Source organism: Rattus rattus, chromosome 1 (assembly GCF_011064425.1).
Source record: "Rattus rattus isolate New Zealand chromosome 1, Rrattus_CSIRO_v1, whole genome shotgun sequence".
Taxonomy (NCBI): Eukaryota; Metazoa; Chordata; class Mammalia; order Rodentia; family Muridae; genus Rattus; species Rattus rattus.
This window is the reverse complement of record NC_046154.1, coordinates 131,907,565-131,928,290: the sequence shown is the minus strand read 5'-3', so window position 1 is coordinate 131,928,290 and position 20,726 is coordinate 131,907,565. Positions and strand designations below refer to the sequence as shown.

At 44.2% G+C, this 20,726-nt stretch overlaps 1 pseudogene; it reads right to left on the bottom strand.

The window, feature by feature from the left end:
• Nucleotides 1-13,800: 13,800 nt before the first annotated feature.
• On the bottom strand, nt 13,801-14,723 carry LOC116889317 (annotated as a pseudogene).
• Nucleotides 14,724-20,726: the final 6,003 nt, after the last annotated feature.

Here is a 20,726-nt window from a genome sequence, read left to right as displayed (position 1 = left end):
CCTCCGAGCACAGAAAGACCCCTCCCTTCTAAGAGGAGTAGAGCTACTTTAGTTCCTGGAACAGCTGCAAGCCAAACTTTTGAACAAAGCCACCTGTGACTCCCCATTTGACCCCCTCGGAAAGTCCTGGAACAATCCACTGACCACAAGTCAGTTTGTAGGTCACTTCTCCCCACCAAGGGGAGAGACCCCAGCACTCATTGGATCAATAAAGCTCCTCTTGCTTTTGCACTGAGTCTCTGTGAGTCTCATTCAAGGGGCCCCGGAAGGGGTTCAGATCAGACCTCACAAAAGTAAGTCACCTCCAATTTAATCTGTGTTGCTGCACAGAGTTCACCCCTTTCTACTGTGTAGTAGTATTCCGTGGAATAGATGTACACACAGTTTATCTCACCATTCACCTGCTGGTGAATTGTTTCCTGTTTGGTGCTCATGCAAATACAATTGCTGTGAACATTTGTGGGATAGTCCTTGTGTGAATGTACATTATAATTTCCCATTAGTAAGAACTAAGGCATAGGATATCCTGTAGTAAGTATGTGCTTTAATATTTTAGTTTGTTCTCAGCAGGATAGTTGGTTTAACTACCAAATCTACTATTATAAATAGGAGTCCTCAGATCTTTTTGTAATTTCTCCCTTCTCCTCAATGTCCTCCTCCTCTTTTTCTTCTTATTTTTGTTGTGTTGAGACAAAGTTGACTTGAACTTACTACAGAGCCAATAATGGCAACCTGTCTCTACCCCCAAGTGCTACAATTTCAGACACTTACCAGTACCTTGGCTGCTTTTTGTAATTTCTATTTCCTGTTTATATTTCTGATTCTACTAGAATTGGCCCTGACATAAGGAGTATGCTATCTAACATTATTGTAGAGAAAGTCAGATGGTTGTATCAATGCAGTGAATTCCATACGTCTGTCAACAGGATATGTGGTGGTTTGAATAAACATGCCCCTTCTAGGCTCATAGATTTGAATGTTGGTCACCAGGAAGTGACACTATTTGAATGGATTAAGAGGTGTGGCCTTTTTGGAGGAAGTATGCCATGGGGCTTGGGGAACTGAGTTATGGGTGAGGGCTTTATGGTTTCAAAGTCAAAGATTCAAGACCTAAGTCAAGCTCAGTATCTTTTCTTTTCTGCTGCCTGCAGCTCTGGATCTAGAACTCTGAGCTACTTCTCTAGCACCACGTCGGCCTGCATGCCACTGTGCTCCTCACCATAATGAGAATGGACTGAACTTGTGAAACTGTAAGCAAGTCCCAAGAAAATGTGTTGTTTTAGGAGAATTGCCTTGGTCATGATGTCTCTTCACAGCAATCAGATACTAAGACAGTATAAATAGACTGATAATGAAAGCTTACTCTTAAAATTCATCATGTGATTCACTGTGGGTTTGGAAATCCTGTTTATTAAAATCAATAGACCCTAAGGAGGCGTCTCTCTCTGAGAGGGATTGTTGAAAAGTCAACAGGGGAGTGAGCCATCACCAAAGGAAACATTAATTAAGGTTATTTTGAAGACTTTTTTGTCATTCTTTATAGAAGAGCAGAAAACAAATGCCACTCTAACCCCAACCATTTATCTTAGACAAAAACTTTATGTGGTGTATATTTTCCCTCAATACTAATTATGTAATTTTAAGAAAACAAGGTTGTTATTTTGAATTTTAATCATGTTTATTAAATGTGAAGTCAGAATGAAAAATGAAATAGCCTTTCAAGTAGTCAGTGTGAAAAAAACATGAAGCAGAGAGGGTGACCCTTTCATAGGACTCTGAGTAGGAGCAGATTCCTAAAGTTAGGATAAATCATCCAGGAAGGGCCAAATTTTACAAGTGCAAAAATGTGAAAAGTAACCATTGGAAAAAAAGGAGCAACCACCAATAACCCTTTCAGAGCTTCACAAAGCCTCAAAGAGTCTGTGCTCTTTTTGTTTACCATGTTAGAAAACAATTCTGGAATATATTTGTAGATTAACCTTATTAGGATTGTTTTAAGGTCAGGACAAGAACTTTTGCTAGGGTCACTGAGCTGGCTCAGTATCTAGATGTGCCTGCCACTCAGCTGGATGACCTGGGTTCCATCCCTGGAACCCACATGGTAAAGAAAGAGAACCCACTCCTGCAAGCTGTCCTCTGTGCTCTTCCATGTAAGCTGTGGTACATATAACACACACACACACACACACACACACACACACACACACACACACACACAGAGACAGAGAGAGAGAGAGAGAGACAGACAGACAGACAGACAGACAGACAGAGGGACAGAGACAGAGAGAGAAGAGAGACAGAGAGAGAGAGAGAGAGAGAGAGAGAGAGAGAGAGAGAGAGAGAGAACAAATTCCTGCTAGTTGTTCTCTGTCCTTTCCATGCAAGCTGTGGTACATGTATACCATGAACGCACACACGCACACGCACACACACACACACACACACACATGCATGCACACATGTACACAGACACTAAATATAAATAATTCTTGTTCAAGGGGTGTGGATTAAACATGGAGCTTGAAAAATTGAGCAAGTGATGAGAAAACAAGCTTAATGTAATACATGGCTTGTGGAAAATAAATATTTGCATGCATCAACCACATACAAAGTCTCTGTTTTAAGTCCTATAAACTTTTTAAACTATAGTTTTTTATATTATTAAAGACTTAAAAAATTAATTATGTATATATGTGTGTATGTGTGAATGTAGGTCACATTGTGTACCAAAGAAAGCCAGAAGAGGACATCAGATGCCTACTATGGCTATAGGGGCAGGGACTATAGAGGAGGGACAGGTACTATTGAGGGAATTAGATAAGAAGGAAACAATGTATCATGCTCAGTTCACAGGGCCTGAGAAGATGGTATTCATCAGAGACTTAAAGAGGAACTGGGTTTGGGACAGGATCCTTCCAGTTTCTATCTGTGCCAAGAGCTGTCCTGTGCCACAGCTTTCCATATACAAATCCCACCGGGAAAGAGCTGGTCTCTCAGGAGTGCTGACACACCTGAGAGCATAGGTGAGACCACCACTTCTGTGCAAATACCTGGCCCAAGAGGGACCCATCTAGAGTCCTCAGGACACAGGAAACAAGGAGCAGCCTGGGACAGGAACCTTCCAGTTTCTGATTGTGCCCTGGAGCTGACCCTGTGCCACAGCTCTCCATACCCAAATTCCTCCTGGAGAGAACTGGTCTCCCAGGAGTGCTGACACACAGGTTTATAGGAGGGACAAGCCACTGTCAGAGACAACAACACCAGCTAACATCAGAGATAACCAGATGGCGAGAAACAAATGAAGAACCTAAGCAACAGAAACCAAGGCCACTTGGCATCTTCAGAAGCAGTTCTCCCACCACAGCAAGTCCTGGACACCCCAATACAGCAGGAAAGCAAGATTCTGATTTAAAATCACATCTCATGATGATATTAGATGACCTTAAGAAGGGCATAAATGACTCCCTTAAAGAAATACTGGACAACATAGGTAAACAGGTAGAAGCTCTTAAAGAGGAAACACAAAAATACCTTAAAGAATTACAGGGAAACACAACCAAACAGGTGAAGGAATTGAATAAAATGATCCAGGATCTAAAAATGGAAATAAAAACAATAAAGAAATCAAGGAGACAACCCTGGAGATAGAAAACCTAGGGAAGAGATCATGAGTCATAGATGCAAGCATCACCAACAGAATACAAGAGATAGGAAAGATAATCTCAGGGGCAGAAAATACCATAGAAAACATTAACACAACAGTCAAAGAAAATTCAAAAAGCAAAAATCTCCTAACCCAAGACATCTAGGAAATCCAGGACACAATGAGAAGATCAAACCTAGGGATAATAGGTATAGAAGAGAGCAAAGATTCCCAATTTAAAGGACCAGTAAATATCTTCAACAAAATTATAAAAGAAAACTACCCTAACCTAAAGAAAGAGATGCCCATAAACACATAGGAAGCCTACAGAACTCCAAATAGATTAGACCAGAAAAGAAATTCCTCCTGTCACAAAGTAGTCAAAACACCAAATGCACAAAATAAAGAAAGAATATTAAAAGCTGTAAGGGAAAAAGATCAAGTAACATATCAAAGCAGACCTATCAGAATCACACCAGACTTCTCAACAGAGCTAGACGACCCTGGGCAGATGTCATTTAGACCCTAAGAGAACACAAATGCCAGCCTAGGCTACTATACCCAGCAAAACTTAATTGCCATAGATGGAGAAGCCAAGCTACTCCATGACAAAACCAAATTTACACAATATCTTTCCACAAATCCAGCCCTAGAAAAACCAAGAAAGTAATCTTTCAACTAATCCAAAAGAAGATAGTAACACAAACACAACGCTAACAGCAAAAATAACCAGAAGCAACAATCAGAAAGTATCATCCTGAGTGAGGTAGCTCAATCACAAAGGAACATACATGTTACGTACTCACTGATAAGTGGATATTAGGCAAAGAGCTTGGAATACCCACGATACAACTCACGGACCACGTGAATCTCAAGAGGAAGAAAGACCAAAGAGTGAATGCTTTAGTCCTACCCTGAAGGGGGAACAAAAGAATCAAGGGAAGTAGAAGGTGGGAGGGACTTGGGAGGAAGAGAAGAAGGAGAGGGGGAAAGGAGAGGCAGAATCAGGTATGGGAGGAGATGGGGGAGATGTACAGAGGGTCAGAAAATCAAACATAGATGTGTAGCAATGGGGGATGGGGAACTGGGGTTAGCAATCAGAAAATCCCAGATGCCAGGAAAGCAAGAGCCTCCCAGGACCCCACGGGGATGACATTGGCTGAAATACCTCACAAAGGGGAAGGAGAACCTATAGAGACCATATCCAGAGGTTAGGCATGGATCCCGGCCCTGGTTGAGGGATGGACCCCACCCCCCATCTCCAAAATTTTAACCCAGAATTGCCTGTCTAAAGGAAATTCAGGGACAAAAAGTGGAGCAGAGACTGAAGGAAAGGCCATCCAGAGAGTGCCCTACCATGCAGATGGGATCCATCCCACATGCAGACACCAAACCCAGACAGTATTATTGATGCCAAGAAGTGCTTGCTGACTGGAGCCTGATACAGCTGTCTCCTGAGAGGCTCTGCCAAATCCTGACAGACACAGATGCGAATGCTTGAAGCCAACCATTGGAGGACTGATCACAGGGACCCCAATGGAGGAGTTAGGTGAAAGACTGAAGGAACTGAAGGGGCCTTATCTGACATTGATGGGAGGGGAGGCCATCGGGCCTGTGAAGGCTTATTGCCCCAGTGTAGAAGAATGCTAGGGCGATGAGGCATGGGGTGGGTTGGGTAGAGGAGCACCCTCATAGAAACAGGGGGTGGGCAAATGGGATGGGGGAGTTACAGAGGGGAAACCGGGAAAGGCGATATTTGAAATGTAAATAAATAAAAGAGGAATTGGGTCATCAAAGTTAGCAAGACTGGCATAGAGTTTTGGCGGCTTTGCTGAGACCTCTGGTGGCACAGGACGTTTATGTAGTAGGAAGAAGGGCTTTGATTAATCTGAGTGACTTAGACCAGCATGTAAAGCATGTCTGTAACATGGGAGAGCTGCCTACAGGAGACAGGACAGAGGCAATGCTGAGGAAAAGGTTGTCTGTCTGGGTTATTATTCAAAGGCAAATATGAGAAGACTTGTGTTGAGCTGCAAAAATGTGAGATTTTTTTCTCAGGGAAAAATTGGCAAAAAGCTAAAGTTTGTGCTTCCAGAAGGAAAGCCTTATAGTCTGAGGACTTGGGCATCATACTCCTTGGGCATTGGTAGGGATGCACAGCTTGGCCCAGGCCCACTGAGTTCATCGGGGTGGAGAATATAGGGAGGCTCATGGAGGAGCTCCAGCATATAAAAGTGGAAACTTCGTGGCTTCTTTGGAAAGTCAGTATGTCAAATACTGTTTGGCCAGGCACACAGGTGAAAGGATGTTCGCTATAGCAAACAGCTGAAAGGACATGTGATGTTTAGAAAGAATATAAATATGACTCCACATACAACGGGAACTCAAGTATTAGTTTACCTTGCTTCACCTCACTAGTCTTTGTTGACAAGATGCATGTATTGGTTCGCCTTACATCGTGTTGCTGAGTTTCACTCATGATGACTTTATAGAAACTGGCCAAAGAATTTCTTGTGAGGTTTCTGTGGCTTCTTGCCACTCTGTGGACTTGTTTGATTGGTGAGCCTCGAAGTTCTTTTGGGTTGAACTGCTGTTGCTGATTCTTGTGTGATGTCTGCTGAATGGACTGGACTGCAACTGCTGGTTCATGTTTGGTGTTTGCTAATGGGGTGGACTGAGAACAATGAAGATTGGAATCACCCCAAAGAACTGTTTCTAAACAGATCCACTTCCCTGTATTATAATAACCTTTCTTTTCCAATAACTCTGGTGGGTGGTGGGCTAGAAGTTGAACCCTTATTAAAGTAGGATGAGGAGAAATATACCTACCCTGAGGGTTGGGAAGGTCTAATAGTTCACACTCCCTACCCATGCTATTGTGCCCAACATTAATCTGTTGAGGGAACAGTTGATACCAGTGGCTGGAGTCTTCTCAGGCTGTATTAGATCTTGCTTGTGTATGACTTTAGCATCTCCATGGTTATGAATGTCTGTGATGGCTGACACTCACTCAGAACTGATGGCAGCAAATTCTAACAGGCATCCCGAGTACTTCACCACCATTGTCATGTTTACTTCACAAGTTATTTTGGGAATAACTAGTTATGTGGGTTCAGGATGTTGCCTTGTCCCACCCATCCTCTTGGGGAAGGTCTCATCGTACAGATGACATGATCCTAACTTCTGACTATTTTTCAGATTTGGAAAGCCAGTGGGGAAGGAAACTTGCGAGAGCACCTAAAGGAACAAGCACAAGGCATTAGTTCACATGAGGTACAAGTAGTCATGTGCAACTCTGCAGCTCCTGACAGCTGAGAACCTCCCAGCAAGCTGAGAGGGAAAGGGTTGCAATAGTCTGGGACTGTAAATGTTGAGTGAGCAAGGATGTGTTGACCAATGTCCCACTCAACTTAGATCCTGCATGTTTCATGATGGGAGTACTAGACAAGATATGCTAGCTACGGCAACAGTGGCATGAATTGAACCAAATTTCCAATGGGACTTAAGGCCCATTCCACAGAGATTTACATCTGTACTGGGGACTTAACCAAATAAGAGTTGCTTCTCCACTGGAGCCTATATCTTTCCTGGCTACAGGTTTTTGTCTAAGTGTCGTACCAGCTAAAGTGCTTCTTCCCATTGTAGTTAAAACCATGGGTTAATCTTGGCTTAGTTGTCCGAAAGGTTGTAGTAACAGATGAACTCACAGGGCAGTTCTCCTGGTCTTGATAGTCAGGTGGTGGTCAGTAGATCAGATGGAACTGAGGTTAGCAAGAGCTTGGGGACAGGTTCCTTTCCTTCATATAAGTTTTGGGTCACTTTTTCGTGCAGTGTCCATACATAGCTTTGTTTCCGAGATAATGGCTTCAGGGTTCCTAAGAGCAAATGCAGAAGCAGTCTTAATAATTTTTTTTTACATTTGTTTGTTTGTTTGTGTGTGTGTGTGTGTGTGTGTGCGCGCGCGCGCGTGTAGATCAGAAGACTTTCAGGGGTTAGGTTTTCCACTATACAGGTCCTGGAGATTGCACTCGGGTTGTCAGACTCAGTAGCAGTCACATTTACCCACTGAGCCACTTTGTTGCCTCTCTCCATTTTAAAAGCAAAAGCTGAACAACCTTTACTGAGTTAGGGCCAAGCCAAGCAGCATTGGGCGAGGTAATAGAAGCCCCTCACTGAAAATAACACAAGGTTGCTGTTGAGGAATCTCAGTCATGGGGTTTGAATATAAAAGAGTCAATCTTTGGATGAGAAAGCCTAGGCCACGTGTGTGTTTATTTTTACTTACGTTTGTGCGGTGCTGAAGATGGAATTCCAAGTCGTTCATGTGTTAGGCAAGCACACATCACAGGGCTACACCCCAGCTTTGTGCATTTAGTTAAGGGAGTCCCTTCGCATACTGTGGTTGAAAGAAGCCAGGTTGTGCAACTGTGGTGCTGCTCTGAGTTCTGCCATGAGAGGAAGTAGCCTGGTGTGTCAGCACTAAGTCTCGAGACCAGAGGAAGCAAGGCTCATCTCCCCATGGTTTGCTAGGACACCGCAGGCCTTCTCTCTTTCCAACATGAGATGCTTGTTTTGATTTGATGGACTTGGGGAACCACTGCCAACAGCAACATGCTCTTTGACCCAAGCTACTGGGCAGGCAGGGCCATGTTCGACTTCCTGAAGTTTTAGTTTCATATCCAGTGGGGACATGGAATAAAAGCTGAAGACTTAGCGCACAGCCTTTGAAGAATAATCATGGCTCCAGAGCAGTTGAAAAGCCGACTGCTTGGAAATGACATATGCCTTCCTATCTGTAGTTACACCCTCCAGTCAGTGTTTAGTTTTTAAAATTTAATTTACTTTAATTTTTTTTTACTTATTCACTATACATCCTGCTCACTGCCCACCTACTGGTCACCCCTTCCCACAATCCTTTCCCTATCCCTCTTCCCCATCTCCCCTGAGTAGGTGGGGACCCCCTACCCAACCCTGGCACTTCAAGTCTCTGTGAGGCTAGGTGCTTCCTTTTCCACTGAGGGCAGACAAGGAAATCCAGATAGAAGAACATATCCCACAGACAGGCAACAGCTTTTGGGCTAGCACTGTTCCAGTTGTTTGGGACCCATATGTAAACCAAGCTGTACATCTGCTACATATGTGTGGGGAGGCCTAGGTCCAGCCTGTGTATGTTCTTCAGTTAGTGGTTCAGACTCTGAGAGCCCCAAGGGTCAAGGTTAGTTGACTCTGTTGGTCTTCCTGTGGAGTGCCTATCCCCTTCCGGACATTCAGTCCTTCCTCCTGGTTTTCCATAAGGGTTTCCAAGCTCCACCCACTGTTTGTCTGTGGGTGTCTTGTATCTGCCTGGCTTTCTCGTTACTAAGATGCAGGTTTGGAGAAGGCTGCTGGGCTGCTATGAGCACATTAGGGGACTGGCACACACTGATAGCAGAGTGGTTCCTCCACTTCCCATAGTCCTCTACAAGTTGGGTGATCTGGGTGTAGAAGACCATCTGGAGGATCATCCAGGTCTTCTCATTGTCTGACCCATGGACCAGGGATTCCCCAGTGTTTTCATCTCTGTGGTAGTTTGAATATTCTTGAGCCAGGAGGGAGTGACAGTATTTGGAGGTGTGGCCTTGTTGGAGTAGGTGTGGCCTTGTTGGAGTAAGTGTGTCACTGTGGGTGTGGGCTTTAAGACCCTCATCCTAGTTGCCTTGTAGCCAGTCTTCTCCTAGCAGCCTTCAGATGAAGATGTAGAACTCTCAGCTCCTCCAGCTCCATGCCTTCCTGGATGCTGCCATGCTCCCACATTAATGATAATGGACCGAAGCTCTGAACCTGTAAGCCAGCCCCAGTTAAATGCTGTCCTTATAAGCGATGCCTTGGTCGTGGTGTCTGTTCACAGCAGTAAAACCCTAAGACAACCTCCATAAGCTCATTTGGGGGATGAGCTCATGGTAAGAATGGGCACTTGGGAGTGAGTCAGCCTTCTGGTTGCTTTCTGGATCAGCAGGAAGTCTGATGCGATGCTCTGTCACAGTCTCAGTTTCTCTATCCTCCTTTGTCCCTCCTCTCCATCCAAGAGGAGGCATCAATATCAATCCTGAGAGGATGGAGAGTTGCTTTGATATGGGGGTCTCACTGCATAGTCCTGGCTGGCCAGGAACTCACACAGACCAGGCTGGCTTTGAAATTACAGAGGCAGAAGTCACCTGCTTCTGCCTCCAGGGTGCTGGGATTAAAGGCATGCATCATCATACCTGCACTGTTTTTGAGTCATGGTCACATGTAGCCCAGGCTAGCCTCAAACTCACTAGGTAGCTGAGGTTGGCTTTGAGTTCCTGAATCTCTTGCCTCGACTTCCCAAATGGTGGGATTACAGGCATGTATGGCAATGCTCATTTGAACACTCTTTTGATCGAAAAGAATATCTGTGGTTGTAAAGTGTACCCTGCACAGGTTTTGATTGAAAAGAATATCTGTGGTTGTAAAGTGTACCCTGCACAGGTTTGATGTTAGTTGAGGCTACAGAATGAGGCCTGATCTTATCTCAAAAAACCCACAAATGAATAAATAAATCTGTGTGGAGAAGAGGGAGATCAGGGTGGAATGCACGTAGCAATGGAAGTTTCAGGGAATATGTGACATGAATTAGAGTCTGAATGATCACTCATTAGACTTGGGCAGTTGAACCAGATGGCTCAGGATTCAGGCTGTTAGAAGAGAAGAAAATGCCCTGGAAGAAAGGAAATCCAAAGGTAAGGAAAATGAAACAGGTAGAGAAAGATATGAGGTTCTTAGGGAAGGCCCCATATGGTAGCCAGCGTCTATAATCCTAGCACTTGAGAGGTTGAGTCAGGAGGACTGTATTAGTCAGCTGTTGCTATGACAAAGGACCTGATAGAACCAATTTAAAGGGGAGGTCTGTTTGGGTCAGACTCTGGGGTCCAGCTCATCATGCTGTTGAAGAAATTGTGGCAGGAGCCTGAGGCAGCTGGCTCCATCTACAGCTATAAAGCAGAGAGCAATAGGGCTGATGTGTGTGCGGTCTCCTTTTCAGGACTGCTCATGGGGTGGCACCAACCGTCAGGGTGCGTTTTCCTACATCAATTCACCTAGTCCAGAAACTCCCTCAGGGATGCAGCCAGAGTCTTGACTCCTGGGTGACTGTAGGCTAGCTTACCTCAGTCATCATGAGGATGTTGAGTCAAGTCCAGCCTGGCTACAGAGTATAGCTTTTAATTTTTTTAAAGATACCTTCGTGTCTTTAAAAAAATAAAACAGGATGTTGAAGAATCATGAAAATCTTTAGTAGTAACAATTTTAAATTTAAATAAGAATTTGGATTTCCATTGAATGAAAACATATATATATATATATATATATATGTCTAATTTTTTTTGTCAAATCCTATTTCATTTTCTATTTCAGATGCCCAAGCCTCTGGCCCTAACACCAGAAAGAAGAGAAAGGATTTTTTTTTTTTAAAAAAATCTTGGCCCTGACCCCTTTGGTCACAAGTCTAAGAAGCTATTTAGTCAGTCATGGCTGCCCAAACAGTTAAGACTGAGGCTGACCCATTAATAGCTTGTTTTGCTAAGAACGGTTGCTCAGCTAACAGAAGGGAATGCTTCTGAGATGGTGTGTGTGTCTGGACCCAATTGTGATGAGCCTCGAGTTTGGGTGTTGGGAAAAAGAACTGGCCTTGGAGAGGGGGCTTTGTGAGCCCTGGCTACTGTTCTAGCTGTCTGTGCATGGCTAGAGGTGTTGAACGAAAAGCTCCAACTGAGAAGCAGGGGCAACTTTTAAGCATCTGGAGTGCTGGAGGTTGTACCTACTGTTTGAATATTCCAGGCAAGTGCTACCCTACCATTGAGGCATACCCCCCCCCGGCTTGAAGACATTTTCCAAGATATATTCTTCTAAGAAGAGGGTCTTGTGTAACTGAAGAGGGTCTTGTTTAGGTTTGGGCTGTTTGAATAGATGTCTTACTGACTAACAAGCCTGGGGCAGCCCTGAGGCCGCCTGCCATGATTGAATACCTCTCTACAGTTTGGACATGTAGAGTCCAACAGGACAATCCTTACAAACAGCCTCCAGGGAGACAGCCCAGGATCCGGAAGAGTAAAAGGTCGCTAAATGTCAACCGTGTAGAGAAAGATGCTTCAGATACCTGGCCAGGCCCAGATGAACTTCTTCATCCCATAGTGGAAAGACTGGTTCCTGTTCATTAATTGTGAAGCAAGTGTGGGTGTTACTGTTTTGCAGTGTTCAGTAGCAGTGGGTGATGTATAGGTGCCATGCCGGTGGCTCTAGTCACAGGAACGCTGGGGATTATTCTTCGGAGATTTTAAAAGTTTGAATGTTTAAATTTTCTCCATATTTCACCCTTCATTTATCCCATCTTTCATCCCTTTATCTTCTAATAAAGTAATAGAAATATTACATTTTTGGGGGTAAGAGAAGGATGACCAGTCAATTAAGAGCACTTGCTGCTTGTCAACTTGTCACAAGCTAGGGTCATCAGAAAGGGGGGGGAGGCTCAATTGAGAGAATGCCTCCACAAGAACTGGCTGTAGGCAAGCCTGTAGGGCATTTTTTAAATTAATAATTTATGGGGGAGGGTCCAGTCCATTGTGGGTGTTTTTATCCCTGGGCTGGTGGTTCTGAGTTCTCTAACAAAGCAGGCTGAGCAAGCCATGAGGAATAAGCCAGCAACACCCTCCCAGCCCCATCCCTGCCTCAGTCCCTGCCTCCAGGTTCCTGGACCTTCTGAGTGCCTGTCCTGACTTCCTTTGGTGATGAACTGTGATGTGGAAGCTTAAGCTGAATAAATCTTTTCTTCCCTGGGTTGCTTTGGTCATGGTGTCGTCACAGCAACAGAAGCCCTAACTAAGACATGTTAGCATCAGAACGTTGAGACCCGGCTTTTGAAGTTTCAGAGGGAGGTTTAAGGACTCTATTGGGGTCATTTGTTATTTTGAATTAAGCTTCTGTGGTTTTGGTTAGTTGAGGCTGAAGAATCTGCTGCGATTACCCAGAAGGACATCAGAACTATTCACATGAAGCTTCTGCTTTGCTGGGACCCTTGGTGCTGGTTAGCAACCAGTGGTGATTAAGAAGGAGAACAGCTTCTGGGAAGTGTTTCCTAAGAGTCAGCACACAGAGCTGTGTCCCAGAGGTGACCAAGGTTGTACCTCATGCTAGCAGCCAGACTTGGCAGTGTAAGGGTCACCCAGTGTAAGTGGCACTGGTTTTGAAGGCATGAAGGGGTCGCGGAAATCATCCGAGGCTTGGCACTGTGAAAGGCCAGGAGAGGCCATTGGCGAAAACCTCAGTGGCAGTTGAAGGCCCGGATCTGAAGGGATCATGCTGAGAAGCTGAGGCTTGGCACCATTCACTGAGCCTATGACAGGTACTGGTGAAAGTGCAGCTCATTTGGAGCAGAAGATCCCGGCATTTTGGAGACATCAGTACTTTGGGATGACCACCAGGAATGGCAGCAGCCATGGCGTGGAACCCATCCAAGCTTGAAGGCAAGCTGTGTGAGCTGCAGAGCGCAGAGCCAGAGGAGTGACCCATGCCCTTCGGAGGAGCCCAGAAGATGGTGAGTGAATCCCAGACATTGCACACTGAGTTATTTATACGGCCGGATTTTGGTTTTACTTTGTTCAGATTGTAACTATGCCCTGGTTCTTCCCTCATGAAGTGAAAAGGTATTTAATTTAACTTCGATTGCTACAGGAGCCCACAACTGAAAGACTTGAAAATTTAAAAGAGATTTTGGATTTTAAAAAGAGATTGGATATTTTTTAAAGAGACAGGAGTTTATTTATTTTTATTTTTAAGTGACCAAAATAAAATCTTTATTTTTTATAAATATTTTTACTTTTTATAAATTTTTAACTGTATAAATGTGATCCAGATGTGTCGACCATTTGTTTTGTTTTTTTCCCAAAAGAAATATGCTGTAAATAAGCAAACTACAACTGCTCGCCGATATATATGGACTACCTGGATGTCTAATTGGGCTTAATTGTAGATCACTCCCAGCAGTAGCTTTTAGTATCACGTGTGGCTTAATGATATTAAGCCATGTTTGCTCCTGAGCATTTCTGGCTGATAATGGAGGACTTTGCAGGAGTATGACATTAGGCTAAGTTGCCTTTGTCATTTTAAATGGCATCAATATCAGTGTCATTCTCTGTTTGATGCCACGGTTTCAACTTTTGGTACACTGGCAGTCTTCGAATATACCGCCTCAAGGTTTTCACCGTCGACGTCTTCCTCTGCCTCCTTCAGCCATGCGATGAGTGGTTCTGCATTGACAGGGATCTCGTTGGCAAGCTTGTTTCTCAAAGCTCTGCGTCATCCCGCATCCTCGAGGCAGTGGAATCTTGGATTTCTACTAAGCTTGATGCATCTCTATCATGCATTCCCTTCCGTGAAGACGGTACCCCTGAGCCTTTGGTTGCTATGACAACATCTTGGGAAATGGCACCTGTATTTCTTGATTTGCCCTCTCATCTTCTCATTAAAGAGAACTTCAGTCAAAACAACAGGACCCGTGGCTTTGCATCCAGTTTTTCAGCTTCAGCAATGATTTCTTTATCGGATGAATCAATAACGCTCGCCTCCTTTTCAAAATCAAACAGGATGCTGGCACGCCTTCCCACGGTTCTTTCCAAATCTGTGCTAAGAGTCAGATCTTTCGCATGGCCACTGAATTCATCCATTCTGCACCTCAGTTGTATCGTCCCCCCCCCAGCTCTCTCCCTCTCCCACAGCACGTGTGGGTGGAGGATGGAGGTGGTGCTACCTCACCGCTGGCTGTGGAACCAGAGCTCTCGTCCTTGCTTTTTCTATATTTTTTTCCTCTCCCTTCTTTCCTGTGCTACTGTCATTATTCTCAGGCGGGTTTCTGAGGACGAGTGTACCGAGTTTATGATGTGTGCGAGCGCGCCTCAGTATCTACAGGATTTATAAGAGTTACCTATTGTTTGCTTCTTTGGATTGACATGTAGATCTGCTTCAGGATTCGATTCTCACATCGAGGAGAGAGAACTGTTTTTTAATGATTTCTTCAACCATCCAACATGTCTTGCCGCTTATTCACCTCAGGAAATTCATTGACAATGTAACAGTCATTTTTTTTTTTTTTTGGTTCTTTTTTTCGGTAACGGTCATTCTTAACATCAAACTGGGTCTGCGCTCCTAGCTTACAACCAAAGTACCTAATGGGATACATTGGAAGCCAGTTGAGTGCCTTTGTAACGTCAGTCAACCATGTTGATTATAGCTGTCTGGATTCTGTTTCCTATGCCCTCAACCTTGGCAATCAAATGGGACATCTTGTAGTGACAGAACTGGTCTGTCACACTGTGGTTGACATGGACAGATATTTTGGCTTATTAGTAACTTTATCGATCAGATGAACAGATCTCTGCAGTTTTTTGGTATCTTCTGTCTGGAGAAGAAGGAAGGGCATAAATGACTGCAAGAACTCTTGGCCTCTGACATGAAAGTCTTGCCCCACTGAGGCTGTAAGTTTGTCTGCTGTGTTTCCTCAGAACAGGTACCAATGGCTGCACAACAGCTCTGTGGACTGGTCGTTCTCTGACTGAGACCGGAGTTTTAATGTGCTTGTAAAGACTGTGGAGCTTTTAAAATTATTATATTTTATATTATAATATGAATATTAATGTATCATCTTCAGGATAAATGAGGAAGGAAAGATTCTAATTGAGAGGTGCTGTGTTTGTGTGCTAAGCCTGGCTGTAAGGTTGCACACATTTGGGAGGCTGTGGCAGGCAGATCTCTGAATCTGAAGTCAGTCTGGTCGAGTTTTAGGACATCCAAGAAACCCTACTTCAAAACATCTCCATCCCACACTTCCTCAAATAGAAAAAGAAAACTGATATATTGTATGTTGGATTGACATGGAATCAGTGCCACTGGCTTTTTTTATGTCAACTTGACACAAATAAAGTCATCTGAGATAAAGGAACCTCAATCAAGAAATGCCCCCGTAAGATCAGGATGTACATAAGCCTGCAGGGCATTTTCTTAATAATTTATGGGGGATGGCCCAGCCCATTATGGATGGTGCCTTTTCTGGGCTGGTTGTCTTGGGTTCTATAGGGAAGCAGGTTGAGCAAGCCGCGAGGAGCAAGGCAGTGAAGCAGCACTCCTTCATGGCGTCTGCATCAGGTCTCTGCTTTGCTTGCGTTCCTGGCCTGCTTCCTTTGGTGATGATGCGGAAGCTTGAGCCGAATAAACACTTTCCTCCTCAAGTTGCCTTGGTCATGGTGTGCAGCACTAGTGAACATAACTGAGACACTATTCTCTCTGAGGAACCTAACTTGGTTCCCATCACCTACACAGTGCAGCTCATAACCATTTGTTAGTTCCACCTAAAATAAAAACAAATCTTTAAGAAAAAGTACCAGGTCTATAAAACCAGGCAGCATGTGTTGTAAAATTATATTAATGGGCTTTCTTTTACCCCCTCTAGATCTGTCATGGTGGTGCTCCAAGATATCTGGTAGATAGATACCTTGTCAGAAACACACATCCCAACTCCATGGTGGCCCAGTGTCTCTACCTGACACACTGTCTTAAACTTAAATCACTACATGAAAGAACACACAACACAATAACCTCTGATTCAATTGATAAGATATAATTGCTCACCTAAACATACAAAGCCCTATATATATCCATCCCTTAAGAATATTCATAACAGCAATGAATATCCTAGTAAGAGCACCAGTGGAAGGGGAAGCCCTGGGTCCTGCTAAGACTGAACCCCCAGTGAACTAGACTGTTGGGGGGAGGGCGGCAATGGGGGGAGGGTGGGGAGGGGAACACCCATAAGGAAGGGGAGGGGGAAGGATTAGGGGGATGTTTGCCTGGAAACCGGGAAAGAGAATAATATTTGAAATGTAAATAAGAAATACTCAAGTTAATAAAAAAAAAAAAAAGAAGATTTATAACAACCTGTAAATACAGAGTGGAATCTTAACATCAGCCTCCACGTTCTCTCTGCGGCTTCTTCTGCCTCTCTCCTTCCGTTCCAGTCTCCTCCTCTTCCCTCAAATTTTCTCCCACCCATTCTTCCTTCTTGTCCAATGACAGGCCTCGTTGTCTCTGCCTCCACCTGTATGACAATCCTACAAGCACATATGATCTTTATATGGATAGTTCTATATTCAAAGTAAAAAGTTAAAATTCAATAATAAGGGCAATTTTTGTTTGTTTGTTTTTCTTGACAGGGTTTCTCTGCGTAGCCTTGGCTGTCCTGGAACTCAGTCTGTAGACCAGGCTGACCTTGAACTCACAGAGACCCACCTGCCCCTACCTCCAAAGTGCTGGGATTAAAACATCACCACTGTCGTATCAGGACAAATTTTCATATAATTTAAGTCAGTTGTTTTCAAATGTATGAGATATAACTCATTAGAATGTTTAGTCATTTGCCCCATACATAGAATTTATTTATGGTATGTGCTTTTACTACTTTACTAACTGAATTCAAATTTATAATACTTCCTATCTTTACATTTATGATTTTTTTGGAATACAAGGACTCCACCCTTCAAACTCTGAACAAGTTCATTAAATAGTGGTTTAAATAGACATTTAGTTTAAATATAGAGGCTTAAATAGTTACTTACGTCCTGTTCTGGCCTCTCTGGGCAACAGGCAGTGCCCCCACATGCATGAAGACATTCACACATACACATAAAATAAACTAAATAAAACTTAAAAATCATAGTCCTAGTAACAGAGAGAAATGAGCCTTTCTCTTGAGAGATATTAGATTTGCTCATGAGAACAAACCAGGGGTGCAAACAGAAGAGTGTTTGCCCGATCACTGAACGCTCACTGATGTGCGTCCCACACCAGGCATAAATATATTGTCTTGTCTAATATTCTTAAGAATTCTGCCAGATGGAGCAGTGGTTAAGAGCAACTGCTTGTTTCCTTTTCATGTCGATGTGATACACACAGAGCGACTTAAGAGACAAAAGCTTTATTTTAACTCAGTTCCCGGTGATGGTCCATTGTGGTGGGGGAGTTGTCAGAAGCTGGGAGCAGTTGGCCACGCTATTATCTGCAGTCAGGAGGAGAGAGCAGTGAACGAGTGCAGGCTGCTAGGCTAGCCCTCTTTTTGCCTATCCCAGTTAGGGAATGGCTCCGCTCATAGAGGGCAGCAGGTCTCCCTGCTCAACTGATTCTCTCAAAACACTCTCCCACCCGTGGGTCTCTGTCCCGACAAGCTGACAGCCAACACTATCACATATGCATTATGGGTACACTTGTGCTGAACAACAAAGATATGTTCTTCATTATCAGTATTTCATCTGGTGAAATATTCCAGACAAGGTCAACAGAGGTGATAGCTCTAATTTCCAACCCAGACAAAGAGTTGCCACTTAGTGAATGTCCTTCATATATATGTACATGTGTATGTGTATGTGTATATATATATATGTATATATATACACACATATATATATATAATGTTTTTACATCCATTTGAGGTATCACGGCATGCATGTGGAAGTCAGAGGACACCCTGTAGGAACCAGCTTTCTCTTTCTACCAATGTGGGTCCTGAGACCATACTCAGATCATAAAGCTTGCCGGCAAAGGGCTGGTTCTCCCTGCTGAGCCCATTGCAACAGCTGGGAAGACTGTGCACCAGATGTAGACTTGATTAAGATCTACCAAACAGCCCTATAAAGTACGTTTATTTTTCCGAGTTTACAAGTAAGGGATTTGGGACTAGGAGAGTTGCCTATGTCACAGAACTGCCTAAGGGCAGGGCTATCATTTGACGTCTTTTCCTGCTTGTCCTTTGATGGAACAGGAAGACATCTGGACGATGGAAAGAGAGACCGAGACTGACGAGCAGCCTGTTGGGGAAGATGACAGAGTCCATTGTTTTAAATGTTTGGTAAATTTGCTTTTAGTCTTACCCCTAGGGCACGGGCATCATGTTGTCCCCAGGAACAGCGCCCAGTTTAAGAGCAGTGACAAAGGGTGGAAAGTGACTGCAGCTCCTCTCGGACCCCCACGGGTACCAGGCTGAGGACTCAGCAGACCTCGCTGGAAGGATGACTTCGGTGGACTTTATCTCCAGCTTGTTCTGGAACATTGCATCCTCAGTCCTTGATCTCTGCTTCATTTCAGGGCCCATAGGAAAGCTGGTAGGTAAATAATGCTTTTACTCTTCCTGAGCTCATAAAAGTAGAATCATGACTCAGTTACATTCTCTAGAGAGCTAAAGGTATACTCACATGTGTCCAGGCCAGGAGTTAGTCACATAACAACCCAGAGTTGCTAGGCAACCCAATACACAATTAGTTTCAGCGATGACAGTGTTTGTTCTTAGTTCTGGGATGTTCTGGGGATTCTGACTTAAGTTCCAAGGACATAGGTATGGAACAGTCACATACTGTGTTTCTGTTTCAAGCCTGCATTCTCCTTTCCCCCGTCCCAAGGCCCCTGGGTTTGGTTTACATTTCCTAGTCAAGTTTGCAATAATGAGATGTGAAAATAGGAGGAGGGGAATGCCAGCCAGCTCAAAGAACATGTGAGGACGACATGCATGTACATGCGTGTCTACACGCCACAGTTCAGTTCTATGAATGCTCAGGCTGGCTCCTAAAGCCACCCACACCTGCGTTGGCCATCTCCTGCTATGTACAGTTGTTGATACTGTTATTGGTTTGGGTTGTTTAACCTTCCTAAAGTTAGGAAGAATTTCTTCTCTGTAGTAGTCATGGGACTTCCTTCCTTTCTCTAAACTGAGGAAGACATAGTGGAGAGGCTTTCTACCCAACCAGATTATGCATCCAGGAATTGTACAGGTCACAAGTGACACAAAGACAAGAGGAATGGCTAGGGTACACTTCTTTCCATGATGTGGGCAGTAGCCTCTTAGCAGGCTCTCCCCTGACATTAACTGCTGGAACTTTCTGGAACCCTCCTGGTGGCTAAGCTTACTCTCCCACCCAGGCTCAGGGCCACTGGCCCACTGCTGGAGCCGTCCCATCCCTCGTTGGTGCCAATTCCAGGGAATCTTTCTGCTGGGCTGTGTGAATCCAGGACCACAATCCCTCCAGAAACGACTAAGGAACTCGGATCCTTCTTCCAGATTCCAGCAGCTGCCAGGACTCCTTGCTTTACCGTCCTCTGGATGTGGTTATATTATTCTGTTCTCTGCCTCTGTGGTCACATTGCCCTGCCTCCTGCCTATGTCAACTCCCCTCTGCCTTTTATAAGGACATGTAATTGTATTTGAGGGTAATCTTCCATCTTGAGAGCCTTACTCATATCTATAAAGACTGCCCCCATTTCCTCCCTCCTCTTTGCCATAGAAGACTGCAATCACAGGCTCTAAGAGTTAGTACACAGGAGAATCTTCTGGGAGGCATTTCCAACTATTTGAGAACCCTCAAAGTATTCCTCCATAGTCCCACGGTTGGTCTATCTTTCTCTCCTTTACTAGAGCGTGAACTGCAGGGGTTCTGGGGTTCAGGGGCCCAAAGCTGTTTGTCTCATCTGTTGTTCGCTTTGCTGCCACAACACTTCTGGTAGGCATGCATAGGCTAATTAAACCCAATATATAATGGTCATTGCATCTTTTCTACGAGTCTTGGACTTAAAGTTTTAGAGGGAACATGTGTCTTTTGTACTAGACTCTCCTTCGCTGTAGGACCAGGTTAGCAGATAAGAGACATGTGGACCCCAATCCAGCTCCCAGGGCAAACATTGTTGATTTTTTTTCTTAAAATATCAAACGCAGTATTTTAAGATGGCACGGCATCCTGGGAAGTTGCGCCTTCTGAGTAAAATTAAACAGCAAGATAAAAAAATATTCAACCTGAGGCTTGGTGGCTGCCAGCTGTAGTCAGGAGCAGGAGTTACTGGATGACACAATCTCACACCAAATTCTCTACTTCTCAGGCTCTTACAATCCTTCTGTCCCCCTCTTCCAACATGTCCCCTGAGCCTTAGGTGTAGAGCGTTTTGTAGATGTATCCACTGGGACTGGGCTCCACAACTCTGCATTTTGATTGGTTGTGGTTTT